At 42.1% G+C, this 14,769-nt stretch overlaps 3 pseudogenes; 2 read left to right on the plus strand and 1 right to left on the minus strand.

Annotated features, from left to right (window-relative positions):
* The window catches only part of LOC102025524, a 13,085-nt pseudogene extending 9,964 nt beyond the window's left edge, over positions 1-3,121 (minus strand).
* A 206-nt stretch (positions 3,122-3,327) lies between these two features.
* LOC102029243 lies at positions 3,328-4,763 on the plus strand (annotated as a pseudogene).
* A 2,109-nt stretch (positions 4,764-6,872) lies between these two features.
* LOC102025857 lies at positions 6,873-12,447 on the plus strand (annotated as a pseudogene).
* Positions 12,448-14,769: the final 2,322 nt, after the last annotated feature.

A 14,769-nucleotide genomic window follows, 5' to 3' on the forward strand; every position in this document is an offset into this window, starting at 1 on the left:
AGGGAAAGAGGCTTACTCTCTGCTGCTCCTCCTTTTTTGCTCTTGCTGCTTTTGCTGTTTTCTGCCACCTTGAACCCTTGCCTTCTGCCATGTGCCACTCTGCCTTGGAGCCAGCTGATTATAGACTGAAACTTGCGTGAACTGTAATCTAAATAAACTTTTCTTTCCTTAATTCTTTGCATCAGGTATTTTGTTTCAACAATGAGAGAAGAGTAACTAAGACAATATCCATGCTACCTACCCTTTGGATGGGGCACCCTTAATCCTAGCATTGCACCATGAATTAACCCCAGCACCACATCTTTAATCTCAGCATTGCACAATCTAGATCCAGCCATCTCTGAAAAGTCCCATCTATTTCTGCATGAGGTTTGGGGGGGACATCTAGATACAAGCCACAACAAATAACTAGTAATTAAATAAATCTCTGTGGAGAAAATTTAAAAACTCTAATGAAAGATATAAAATATGATCTGATAAATAGAAACATATTCCTTGCTCTTGGATTGGATGATACTTTGAACTGGATAGTTTGGATAATTTGAGGAATTGATAAAATTATTCTAAAATTTTAAAAAAGCAATAAAGGATCACAAATAGCTAAAACTATATAATAAACAAGGAAACTTGCCAAACAAGACATTATGAAGCCATACTAATAAAGCAGTGTGACACTGTTGCAAGACTTCACAAATAGAGCACAGAAACAGAATAGAAAGCTCAAAGATAAAATGTTGACTACTGAATATACAATAAAGGTGAGACTTCAAATCAACGAGGAGAAGCATAAACTGTTTAATGTAGTGGTGAGAATTCCAGCTTTTCTTCTAGAGGATATTTGTGGATTGGACCTGCATTGTCCCTCAGAACTCTCATGCTCTCAGACATAGGGCTTTTTCATGGGGCTTTGGGATTATGTGGGTGCCACGCTCATCAGTGGATGCAGCTGTGTTATGTTAGGCAGAGAGGCCTGGTTAGAGGTGGGTTACTGGGGGCACAACTTGGAAGGGTGTATCTCCTCCCCTGATTCCTCCCTTCCCTCTGCTTCCTAGCCACCATGATGGAAGCAGCCTTCTTGTGCAGCAGGCCCTCCCACCACGTTGACTCTGCTTTAGAGCCTTCCAACCCTGAACTGAAACTTCTGAAGGCATAAGCCAAAATAAACCTCTCGTCCTTTAAGCTGTGGGTAATAGGTATTGTGATGAGAAAGTGAGTAGGAAAAGGGGAGGAAAAAAAACTGGATTTGGGGTTATTTAACATCATATACAAAGAGTACATCTTGGTGGATTCAATATCAGCAGCTGAAAGGCAAAACTATGATGTTTATAGAAAAAATACAGGAAATATATTTTTCACCTAGACTTAGGGAGACTTAAAATGCCAGAAGCACAAACATAAATATGAGACATAAATGGTTTGATTTACACTGAAGTTAGGTTATTTCTATTAATTAAGTATACCCTGGATAAAATTTATAAACAGATGAAACCAGAAAAAGATATCTACAATGTCCACAACTGAATCAATTATCTTGGTGCGGTGGCCTATGCCTACAATCAGTGTTCTGACAGGCTGAGGCAGGAGGGTAGGAAGTTTGAGCTCAGGTTGGACAACTCTATCAGTTAGCGTTTACTAGAGAAACAGATATAACACAAGATATATAAATGTATAAGAAATTATAAGTTTGTCTTACAATGGTTAGCCACAGAGTTGGATGAGGAAGCATGCAGGGGGTGTTTGCACGCTGGAGATTGAAGAGCGCAGCCCCAGGCCTAGAGCTCACTGCAGTGTCCATGCAAGTCCTTATCAGGAGGCTGATGAGCCTGTGAGGGAATGCTGAAGAATCTACGACGAAGGTGGGAGAGCCTATAGCAGAAGGCTGAAGAATCCCAGGCGGAAGCCAAACAGTCTGCATAGAAGGCAGGAGATGACCAAGCTGAAAATGAAGACTGGACTTCCCTGAAGAACCAGCAGCCAGTCCTTTTTTGATTTCCTTTCTTTATGTAGACTACCCTCCCTAAGGGGGTGGAGGTGGTCCTTTACACCCACACCCTTTGTATGCCTTTCTCTTGCACAGGCTCAGGATGAATACAAGTAAGCACCCTGGCTCCCTGCTGAGTCACTTAGCCGAACCTCTAGACTCCCCAAGTTAACACAATGTATCAACTATAACAACAACTTAACAACTTAGTGAGACCCCGTCTCAGAATAAAAAATGAAAAAGAAGACTCAGTGTGGAGGCTCTGGATTCAATCTCCAGTACCACAAAGAACAAACAACCTCCACTGAATTAATTTATTAATTGCAAAGGGAGCCTTGTTTTTTTAAAAAAAGTCAATGGAGTTGCTGCTTTCAGAGCAAACAAGGCAACACAATGAGATGGGCCGATTTCAAGGCACTACAAATGTTCCATTTTGTAACTGGATGCTGGTTGCACAGGCATTGTTCTTTATTAAGATGGGGGCACTTCACACACTTCTGTGTACGTATTTTGCAATAGAAATGATTTTAACAAGATTGGATTGGGTAATCTCTCTGGTGGTTTTTTATCTTTGATGGCTAGACCCTTCCCAACTGGATTTATGGTTGGCCCCTCATTGACTGTCCAACTTAAGCAATCTGCACTGGGTGAATTACATAGGAACCCTGAGGGAAGGGGGACCACACTAACACAGAGATCACGGAACTAAGATCATGATGATTCAAACTCCTCTTCCCATGCAGGCAACTGGGGTTTTACTCCAGAGTTCTCAGATTCCTGTCTCCTGCGTTAGATAAATCTCTAATCCTTAGTTTCTTCATGCTGGTTTTATAAACTGTACCGTGAAATTCGATAATAATAATTATTATTCATACTATACAGCTGGAAAAACTGAGGCCACAGAGGGACGACACTGGCTCAAGTTAGCATTGCCACTGGAACTCAGCTCGAGTCCAGCTCCCCGCCCTGCGTACAGCACCCGCACTGAAGAGCCGTTCTCTTTCCTCCTGCTTTGGGCTCACAGAGTGACGTCATAAGAGGATCGCCCAGCGCCCCGCCCCTTTTGAAGCCCCGCCCGCGAACGCTGAGCCCCGCCCCCTGCCTGCAGCCCTCGCGCACAGTTCGGGCGCTTCCCGCCATGCCTCTCTTCCGGCCCCGCCCCTACAGGCTGTCATGACAACGAGTCAGCGCCCCGCGTTCAGCTGCTTCTCCGGGGACCCAGGCTGGACCGCGGGCCCCGGCCTGGGGGCCACAGCTGCCACCACCGTCACCTCGCCACCTCCCCGTCCCCGCCCCGCCCCGCGTTTCCCCGCCTCTTTTGGGCCGGGATCCCTCCCGCCGCGCAGATGCCAAAAGCGAAGGCGCTGCAATGCGCCCTGGCGCTGGAGATCCACTCTGTAACTTGTCTGGGGGTGGTGCTGAAAGACAAGAAGATCTATCTTAGCATCTGTGTATTTGGCCAATACAAAAAGGCACAATATGTCCCAACCACTTTTCCACTGGTCTTCAATGCCAGAAGGGTGTTTGAAAAGTTCCCTGAAGCAGTGGACCCTGGAGATGTGGTTGCACAACTTGAGTATGATACAGCAATGTTTGAGTTAATACAACTCGTTCCACCGGTGGGTGAAACACTGTCTACACATGAGGAGAATACACGAGATTTCATGTTCCCGGGTCCAATTTAAATTTCTGGACACCATGATTCAAACTGCAAGGTTGCCACGAGGAAGATTTCTGGTCTACCAGAAACTGCTCCAAAGGGGAATTTTCTAAATTTCAGTGATTACTGAGTGTCTGATAACTTCAAGGAAGAGCTATACTCAGGATAAATTTACCTACCATTCAGCTCCAGTTGAAAAGACATGGCAGACCACAAAACAGAACGTCAAGATCACAGAAGAAAGAAACCAAGTCATCTGAGAGAAGTAAATATGGCATAAATGCCAAAAACTACAAACAGCCTACAATTTCTGCAAAATCACATTCTCCATCTCCCTACACAAAAAGACGCATGTGTGAACTATCTAAAGACACAAGGCAGCAGGTGGCCCATTTAAATTTAGGACCTTGTGAATTCAAAACAGAAACAGATAAACCACCTTTTGTAATTAGATCCCCCAAGTCCCAGGGCTGATACTCTGTTTGGACGTCTGGCAGAGACTGTGAAAGAGATGGGGGGTCCCGGATGCACAATGATCGTTTGCATCTTGGCTGTTACCGACCTAAGGATTATAAGGTTATCAGAACACCACATGGAAGAGACTTCAATGACTCTTTGAAAAGGTTTGAGGGGTACTTGAGCCCCAGGTCATGTAGCAAGCCCAGCACTCAGAAAGGACCTTACTCGTCCATTCAGCACCCTCAACAGTGCTGAAGTATTCTCCAAGTCCTGTGTTAAATAGAGCTTCTCTCAGGGAAAGATTCCATTCTGATTGGTGTTCACCTTCAAAGTGTAAGGAGATCCATGACCAGGTAAAAAATGTCATGAAATCACATCAGGCTCACCCAAGACATTTATATGATGCCAGAGACCCAGAGAAAGACAGTGAACTGGAGCTGAAAAGAGGTCTTCTGTACAGAGACAGTGCCTATGACAGTGACCCCAGGTACAGTTCATTTCAGAGGCCACGTGGCAATCTCCATTTGGATGATGGTCCAACAGGGCAGCCTCTTATAAGGGAAAATCCCACCAACCCATCTTTGAGAACAGCATGGACAAGATGTACAGGAACTTATACAAAAAGCCTGTGGTTCTGTTCCTCACACACAGGAAACGTTCTGAGACCATCCATGATAAATTGTATGTGTCCATGTCAACCTCTCAGTGAAAACATTTAATGTGATCAATATCTGCATTCTTTTTTAAAAAAAAATAGGTGGTTCATTAAGTAGTAAGACGAATCATTTCTTACTGCAAGAGGTAAATTATCATAAGTTTTTATTACAGAAGAATGTGCTATGTTTCAAATATCAAAGTTGCACAATACAATCACAACTTCCAGTCTGTTTCAAGGATGTTCCATCATGTATATCTCATACCACCATCTCTAAATTGAAGAACAGATTCTCTCTAGAAATATTATTCTGCTTTAATTACTTTGCAATTTTCTTTTCAATTATTTGACTGGTTATCTTATGCAGGCTAGATATAATTAATATTAACTCCCTTTTCCTGATAATGAGTAAACAGATATACTATTGAGAAATGAGTTTCTCAGGAGTTTAAACCATTTTATCTGTATTTTCTATTTTTCTCTTCCTCAGAAAAGGCTATTTGTATTTCTTAGCTCATAATAAATAGCTTTCTTATTAAACCTTTCACTTTGAATATAATATGAGTATTCACACTTTCTCTGGAAGAATTGCTTGACTTACCTAAAATGCATAACTGCTAGCTATAAATAACCATACTTATGAATGATCCAAAATGTGAATACCTTTTTTTTCTTAGAATTCTTTACATGATTCTCTTCTAAGGCCATATCTTTTGGTACTGTACAATGAAAATAGCTTTTGTTAGTAAGCACATAGAAATTGAAAGAAAAGAATAAGGGAATTACATTATAATTTAACCTCTTTGACATGATCATAGGTCTCAATAAGACCCAAGAAAGTGGAAACCTCACTTTGAAAGACACTTGGATCCACAGAAGAATAAAATAATATAGTGGAGTGATTTTTAGTAGGCCTTAAAATATCTGCTGGTACACTGATAAAATTAGTTCTTTCTTCCTTACACCAATGCTTATGAAGACAGTGACACTTAATGTTATAAAGAAATCAGTTACCATATTTACCAGAGGGTAAGGAAGAGAACACCAGAAATGAATGAAGTTTGCTTAGAAGCTTGAAGTGTTGACTACAAGGTAGTATTTTATCATTGACTCCATCAATGATTAATTCCACAGCTATAAGTTAAAAAGAAAACAATTGACTTGTACTCCTTTTAAATAGAAATTACAATGTAAAATTGGGTTCTATTCTTTTAGGAAATATAATGACAGACCACTTGAACATCATATTAAGAATGTTGTAGCATGGCAGTCTTTGATATATCAAAAAAGACATGAGCAATAGGAGCTCAAGTCCTAGGCATTAGTCCCATCTCTACCATTTCCTAGATGTATTTCCTTAGTTATCTGGTCCTAGTTTCTTCAGCTGTCAAAGGAAGAAAACTAACTCTCAAACCATAATCTATGTACCAGGGTCATTGTTCTAGGAGATCAATGCAGGAATATAGACATGATTATTTTATTGATCCTATAAATTTAAGAAAGTCTGTTTAGTACACACACACAGCTGTACACATACGCACACCTCTTAGACAGTCATAGGTAGGATGACAGGAATGAAAAGGGATGATATAAATGTGGGGACAACACTTGCAACATGGAAGAGTCTGGCCAATTAGGACAGAGTATATCTATACTAGCATGCTAGAGGCTTTAAGAAATCATGGTATAAACCTATTCTGGTATCTAGTAAAGAGTCTGGCACAAAATTGATAGCCGCTGCTCTTTGTTCTCCAAGCTGCCCACCTCCCCCACCCAAAATGCCATTCTCAGATACATGTGAACACCGACTGACAAACTGCAGGTTCCATGATCCCTGAGTTACCCTCTGGTTGAGGGTTATGTGATGATGTTATACACAGTAAGCTTTTGAGGGTTATTACTGGACAATGCTCACTTTAAAAAGCATATCCTCATTGAAAATTAGTGTGTTTTTCTATGGGAAAAATTTTAAAGTCCTCTATTTAAAAGTTGCTATTGGGAAACAAACAACTATGTCCATCTCGGAAAATGTTCTATTACAGAAAGTCTCCTAAGTAAATAAGCACCACAAAAATTACTTATTGCATCTATGTCTGTCATTACCTATGAAAACAGCCATGAAAAATAAGGAAAAGAAAGAAAGCGCTTTGGAAACTAATACTCTGAAAGGTATCTTTTTCTATGGATTGAATTTAATATCCCTGTGAAGGACGGGGGTGAATTCCCAGGCATGTAGCATCTTTGCTATGTGTGTGATCATCTTCCCCATTTTAGGGAAAGGATTCATCAATGTTGTTCAGTTACTTTGAGTTCTTATGTTGTATTGTCTTTTAAAAGCAAAAACTGTAAGTACTAATGGTTGGATTTTCTCATTCATAGAAGCAGAAAGGTGCAATTGTTTATTCTATTATCCTTTTTTCTGTATTTACTGTAAGCCTAATAATAACCATTGGACTTTAAAAATTAATTAATTTATGTTTACAGACATCTTGGTATATAATTGGTACAACTGTATACTCCATTTTGATCATTTTTACTCCTGCTTTTTCCTGGTCCTCTCCTGTATTTCCTTCCCAATATTTCCTCCCCACCTCCGCAGAATCTACCTCCCTGATTCTTACCATCTGTCTTTTATTTTGCTTTTAAGATTATTTATGTATTTGGGTCTTATTAGTACATGAACCTATTCTGGCAAAGAGTCTGGCACAAAACTGATAGCCACTGCTCTTTGTTCTCCCAGATGTCCATGTCCCCCACCCAAAATGCCATTCTCAGGTACACGTGGACACAGAATGACAAAGTGCAGGCCCACGTGATCACTGAGTTACCCTCTGGCTGAGGGTTATGTGATGATGTTCTGCACAGTAAGATTTTGAGGGTTATTACCAGAATAGGGTCATATTAGAGAAACCATGCAACATTTAGCCTTCTGTGTCTGATTTATTTCTCTTAGTATTCTGGTCTCAAGAGCCATCCATTTGCCTACAAATTACTCATACTTACCCTTCTTTATGACTGAGTAGTACTCCATTGGAAGATATAAATGCCACATTTTCTTTATCCATTCATCTGTTGATGGGCATCTATGCTGATTTTATGGTTTAGCTATTGTGAGTTGTGTGCCACAAACATAGGCATGCATGTATGATATATTCATGTGCCTATAAAGTGGAGAAGAGGCATGCAAAGGCAATAAGCTAAGTAGGATACAGAAGAGTAAAAGGAATATGATAGAGGGGACAGGAGGTAAATACAAGAGCAGACAAGAGTGACTGAGAAGGAGCATGATATAGGGAAAATTTTTGAAATAAAGAATTTTTTAAAGTGGAAGAAACAAGTATAAAATAAAAAAAAATAGTATTGCCATGGAAGTTAGAGTAGAAGAAGCTGAATAGGCTGAAGAGGTGAGAAAATAAATACAAAGTAAACCTAAGGGGGTGGGGTGGGGAACAGAAAGAAAAGTAACAAAAAATCCAGCAAGAACCCAGACCAAATCCTCCAACAAGAGAAAGTACATGAAATTTCCTTGTGACTGCAACACTACAAAGTCTGAGTGTCCACACAATTCCCTTCTTGCCTTAGCCATGGTAGGGGTGGCCAGATGTGGGCGTGCACCAGCAGGTGTGCGCAGGTGTGTGAGAGCAGAAGTTAACACAATTTACCTGGTGTGCACCGGCAGGAGTATCTAGGCACCATTTGCTTATTTTCTCTCTGCCCAATGTGTGAGAGTGGGGTTTCTCTCCCCATGGTGGGTGCTGATGAGGATGCTGCCAGGCTGTAGCATGCAGCAGTGTTTGGAGGAGAAGTGATGACATCATTACTTCTGACTCTGGGATGCTCCCTTGAAGGATCCTCCCAGGAGGAGCAGGGGCTGAGGTGGAGCAGACCACCCATGGTGGTGCTTCTTTCTCTTTCTCATGATCCAGATATTTGTTTTGAACAATATGTATCATCTTTCTGATTAATCTTCCGTTTCAGGGTGTAAGTTCCTCCCCCACTCCAGAATACCTGCATTTTCAGTGCATCTTTTCCGTGTACATCTGACCTGACTCCTCTAATCAGCCACGTTGCCCATGCCCAATATATTTATGCTTTTCTAGCATTTGATTCCTTCTTGATTTTCACTACTGCATCTGCTGTCCAAATACGATTTCTTCTTTCCCTTCTTCCTGTGGTTCTGCTGGTCCTCTTCTTTTAGGTTTAAGATTCCCTTAACTACGTTCTGTAATGCTGCTTTATTGAACATGGATTTAATTAGTTTATCCTTACAGTTAATGATTACTTGTTTGATTAATCTTGTATATCTCCATTTTCCTGAGAAACTACTTTGAAGTTATCAATAAGTAATAAAACAATCATGGTTAATTTCTTACAACTTTGTCTGTAACTCTGTTTTGTTTCTGTTATTCTTATGCTATTTTGTAAATGGGTGTCTGTCTGTTAATATGTTTTCTTTCTTTTATTTTTTAAAATTAAAAATATTAGTTTATCCTTATCTTGAAAGACTTTTATTTTCTCTTTCAATTTTGAAGGATAGCCTCATGGGATATAACCATCTAATATACATTGCTAATTATTTTCCTTAGGGGCTTGAAATATATTATTCTAAGACCTCCCAGCCTTTAGAGATTCTGTTGAAAAATTTGATATTTTTCGATAGGTTTTTCTACAAATGATTTGGTTTTTCCCTCTATTTTTAAATTTTACTTTTAGTTTCTTTTGTTATTGATTTTTGACAGTTTGGTGATAATGTCATGAAAAGTTTCTTTTCTGCAAATGTCTGTTTGACCGGAAAAGTTCTAAATGCCTCTATAAGAAAAAGGGGCAGACAGAGAAATAATGGGATGAAGGCCTCAATAAGCTTTCTGGCAAATCCTGACTAGAAAAACTTAACCTTTGCTGATAGTAGCACTTAGGAGAGAGCTAATGAACAATGTATGGCTCAACCAAGAGCCCCAGCTAAAATTAGTTACCCCTCACCACCTGCAATAAAGTACAAAGGAGACAAAATGGGAAGAAAGCTACATAACAGAAAACTCAATACATAAAATATACTATACTCACACTTAGATGTACATGTGTGTGTGCGTGTATGTGTGTGCATATTTTTTTCACTGTTTCCCTTTACTTAATTGCTAACTCGACCTTGTATGTAAGGTTTCTGCTAACCAGCCTATAAATTTCAAAGATAAGATTCTGACAGGACAAAGAAAACCAAATGAAGTTCATCGAAGAATTTGTACATATCTTCCAGCAGATGGTGAAGTGACAAATGCTGGTGAGGCTGTGGAGAAATAGGAACTCTTCTCCACTGCTGACGGGAATGCAGACCGGTGAAACCACTGTGGAAATCAGTTTGGAGATTCCTCAGAAAACTAGGTCTAGAGGTCCCATTCAACCCAGCTATTCCCTTTCTGGGTATTTTTCCAGAAGAGCTGAAAGCATCATACCACAGAGATACATGTGCACACATGTTCCCAGCAGAGCAATTTGTGATTGCTAAATTGTGGAAGCAGCCAATGTCCATCCACTGAGGATTCAATAAAAAATTGTGATACTTTTATATAATGGAATATTACTTAGCTATAAAGAAAGATAAACTCAAGGCTTTTACAGGTAAATGGTCATGCTCATTAGAGACCATACTCATAAGTGAAATAAACCAGCCCTCTATGTGTAAGCAACATATTGTCTCACTAGTGTAAGAACCTGAAAGAGTGAATAAAAATTAGGAGGTGTGATAGACATTGTGAAATGAAAGGAAAATGCTCAAAAGTAAAGAGCAACTGGGATGAGGAAAAAGAGAAAAGAAAGAAGGGGAAATTATGTATATATGTGTATACAGAATAACTAACATAGTTGTACTACTGACTTCTGTTGCTTTACTGAAGGGAACAGTTAATGATTACTTATTTGATCAATCTTGCATGTCTCTGTTTTCCTGAGAAACCACTTTGAAGATAGCAATACGTAATACAGCAACCATTGTTAATTTCCTACAACTTTATCTGTAACTCTGTGTTGCTTGTATTGTTCTTATGCTATTTTGTAAATGGATGTCTGTTTGTTAATGTTTTCCTTCTTTTATTTTTAAAATAAAACTTTTTTAAAAAGAATTTGTGCACAAATCTGAGGCTCAGGACAGACCTCATGCTGCCTGGGGCTTGAAAAGCCTGGGCGCAGTGGTCAGTGCAGCCCGGAGCGCAAGGTGCAGGCAGGCAGAAGGGCAGAGAGTTGCTGAGGTGCAGGCTGTAGCCCTCACATGCTGCTCCCTTGGTGGAGCCCCGGCCTGGCCTGGCCCTGGAGCCCCAGAGGAGGAGTAGGCCACCAAGCAGTTTTTTGAAGAGCTTAAGTAGTGGACTGTTCAGTACAACATTCCCCTGCTCTCCTGGAATGTGGCCTTCTTCACCATCCCAACTCAGCCCAACATGTTTTGCCCTGGCACTGTTTTACTTGCTTGACAGGGCCATTGATAGCTTTGAAACTCCAAGGAACAGCCTGGTGTTTATCTATGACATTGTGGTGCTAATTATGCCAACTCTGAGCTGGATCTTGGCAAGAAAGCCCTCAACCTGCTGAAGGGAGCATTTCTGGTCCACTTGAAAAAGGTACCAACAGTAGGGAGCACCCATCTAGTTCCAAGCATCTTACTCCATCATCAGCGTCTTCCCAAAGGACAAAGTGTGGGACAGGATTCAGATACTAAAGACATCTGAGGTTACCCAGCACTTGCCCAGCGAGTGCCTCCCAGAATATGTGGGTCTCCACTCCACGACCATCCACAAGCTGGTGGACTCTGTCAACACCAGGCAAAAGCAGGGGATCTGTGAAGAGTATGAAGATATCTGTAGAGAGAACCCAATTGGCACTTTCCACTGTCCCATGTCTCTAGGAAACCTAGAGAAGAACCATTATAGAGATGTCCCCTGCCTGGACCAAACTCGAGTGGATCTGGCAAAACAAAGTGGTCTCACCCAGACAGATTATATCAGTGCCAGTGTCATGGACTGCTACAAGCAGAAGAAAGCTTACATTGGCACCCAGGGCCCTTTGGAAAACACCTATCATGATTTCTGGCTCATGATGTGGCAGCAGAAGGTCTTGGTGATTGTCATGACCACCTGCTTTGAAGAAGGTGGAAGAGGAAGTGTGGCCAGTAGTGGCCTCTAGAAAATGACACTCAGATCTGATTTGGCTTCCTCACAGTGACCAATCTGGGTGTGGAGAACATGAACCAGTATAAGAAACAACACTTGAAATTGACAACACAGAGAGGGAGAAAGGCCAAGTGACCCTCTTCCAATTCCTGAGCTGGCCAGACTATGGCGTCCCTTCCTCAGGAGCATCACTCATTGAAGTCCTGAGGGCCATCAGGAGCCAGCAGAGCCTGGCCGTCAGCAGCATGGGCACCCACTCCAAGAGGCAATGCCCCGAGCAGCCACCCATCACAGTCCACTGTAGTGCAAGCATCAGCAGGACAGATATCTTCTGCTCACTAGACATCTGCCTGGCACAACTGGAGCTTGCCACCCTCAGTGTGTTACAGACAGTGTCACTCATGAGGACCCAGAGGACCTTCAGCATCCAGACCCCTGAGCAGTAATATTTTTGCTACAAGACCATCCTGGAGTTGCAGAAAGGAAGGGCCTGGTACTCCCTGACCATAACCTGCTGGCAATGGAGGGTCAGTAACTGCCCCACAGTGTCCTGCCTGCTGGCCAGCCTCCCTTAGACCACCTTGGATGCCACTGAGCAGCTAGATTGCTGTCCATTCTGCCAAAGCCGTGATCAGCTTTTCCTGTGGCTCCCAGCATGTGAGTGCATGCACAACAGCCTCTTCCTTCCGCCAGATCGATGTGGTGGAGTTGCCATGAGAAAGGGTCAGCAGTGATGTGTTCTTGACTCCGAGCACCTGCTATCAAATTGTACCTTACTGAAATCAAATTGTGGCTGTTGATATTTGCCAGGGCCATGAGGCAAGGAGCAGGGGTCTCCCACCCCTCCCGATGCCATTCATCTCCTGGATGGAGGTCTCCTGACTCCCCACCTTCCCTTGCTAGGATTTGGTGGGAAGGTTTGTGAGCATTTACCTTCCTGCCCAGAGAGCTTAACCAAGTTACATATTCTAGAGATTGCCTGAGTGCCAAGCACATTTATACATAGGGCATGTAGTCTGGACTCCTCAGTCCTTCCATGTGTGTGTGTGCGCATATGTGCACTTCTGTGTCTGGGTCCATATGTGTGTGCACATAATATATATTATATGTGATAATATGGTCATATTCTATAAATACAAATACACACACATCTCTCTGTAGATGCTCCTGGGACTCCGTGTTGCAGTTTGGGGCTCCTCACTTCTTGGGCCCTGCTTTTATCTTGACTGGCTTGGGTGGGTCACACACATCTGTCCTCCCTGCTCCTGCCCAGGCCCTCATCTCAAATAATGACTTCTCCCTTCTGTATTCTGTCCATTGGAACCAAGAATGCTGGCTTGTGGCGACACTGGTATACTTCAGCATGGATGACCCTTATTTAACAGCTTTCCTCTGTTTACTATGCTGATTTGGGGAACAGACCTCCACTGTGAAGTCAGGAAGTTCCTCTCTCACCCTAGGGATGGAGGGCGGGGTAGAGATGAACTCACTGAGAGAGCAGAGCCAAGAACAATAGGCAGAAAGTCTCAGCAGGAAAGGAGGGCAGCAGGGGGTGAGGGAGAAACCCACCATAGAATGCCTCCCGGGGGATAAGCAGGCTCTTTTTCCCTCTGCTAGATGTTCCTTTCCTATGCCCTGTCTGAGCTGCCCATCTCTTCCTGTCTGCCATCTGCCAGGCCCTAGAGCTCCAACTGGGTGGGCTCTGTGTCAATAATAATGCCCCGGCCGGTATTCCATTAATCACTGTCCCTTGTCACCCACCTGTCCTTGCCTGCTCCTAGCCCCCCAGCCTGTTGTGCAGGGATGGAATCAAGAGTCCCCAGCATTCTATATCCCCAAGAGAGCCCCTGACCCAAACCTTCCCACCTAGAGAAGATGAGGTTGGCAGCTGATCAGACCTCAGTAATTTTATACTGTAATAAGCTCTTTGAATGTGTATATTCTTATTTTTTACATTCATTTCATTTTGTATTTAACATTAATGGACAGAGTCAGATTCAGATTCAGTAATAATTGTAACGCTCATGTTCAATATCTTACAGTAATGAAGTCTTGTATTTGCATATAAATGTACCAACATGATCCAAAAAAAAAAAGAATTTGCCCATAGAAAATGGTGGCCAAATGAAGGGTCCTAGGATTTGAAGCAGCCAATCATGTGGTGATGAGCTCCAGAAGGAATCTTTTCCACCACACTAATAAAAAGGGCTGAAGACAAAGGCCCTTGGATTTTTCTGATTCCAAACCTCCTAGTCTCTCTCTCACAGTGTGGTATTCTATCTCTGCCTTTTGTCTCTTTTAAATAAAGTGTCTTTGTTTTCTGTTTTTTTAACTTTATATTTTTAATTCATTACTGATATGGAGGTTATCATCTCAGTAAGCTGCTTGGACAGCCGAGTGGCAGAGCTATGCTACATGATACACGCTGCCAGAATTGACATATTTTTGGTTCCATGAAAATTTGAAGGAAAGACTCTACTGGACAGGCTACCCAGATCTGGAGCCTTGGGCATAGATTAGCTGTGAGCAGCTCTCCAGGATAGCCCAGTCAATAGTCTTTTTCCAGCCATCATCACTGAGGAGATAAGAGGGGCTACCAGGGCCCTAGTCCAATTTCCAGAAGAGAAAAACAAAGACACTGGCTCCGAATCTACACATGGCTATAGTATGGATGAATCCTGATAGTGGTAAAGGCCCAGGGCAGGAAGCCAAGGCTGTGCTGAGACCTTCCAGCATGATAGGAGACAGCTGTCTCTTTGAGGTGAGGTAGGAAGAAAAGATGTTGCAGGTAGAAATCTGCTACAGGGCATATTGGGGCCTCAAAAGTCTGTCAGTAGGTAGACACCTGCAGCATGAC

This window comes from Chinchilla lanigera, unplaced genomic scaffold, assembly GCF_000276665.1.
Source record: "Chinchilla lanigera isolate Chin_1 unplaced genomic scaffold, ChiLan1.0 scaffold00177, whole genome shotgun sequence".
Classification (NCBI taxonomy): Eukaryota; Metazoa; Chordata; class Mammalia; order Rodentia; family Chinchillidae; genus Chinchilla; species Chinchilla lanigera.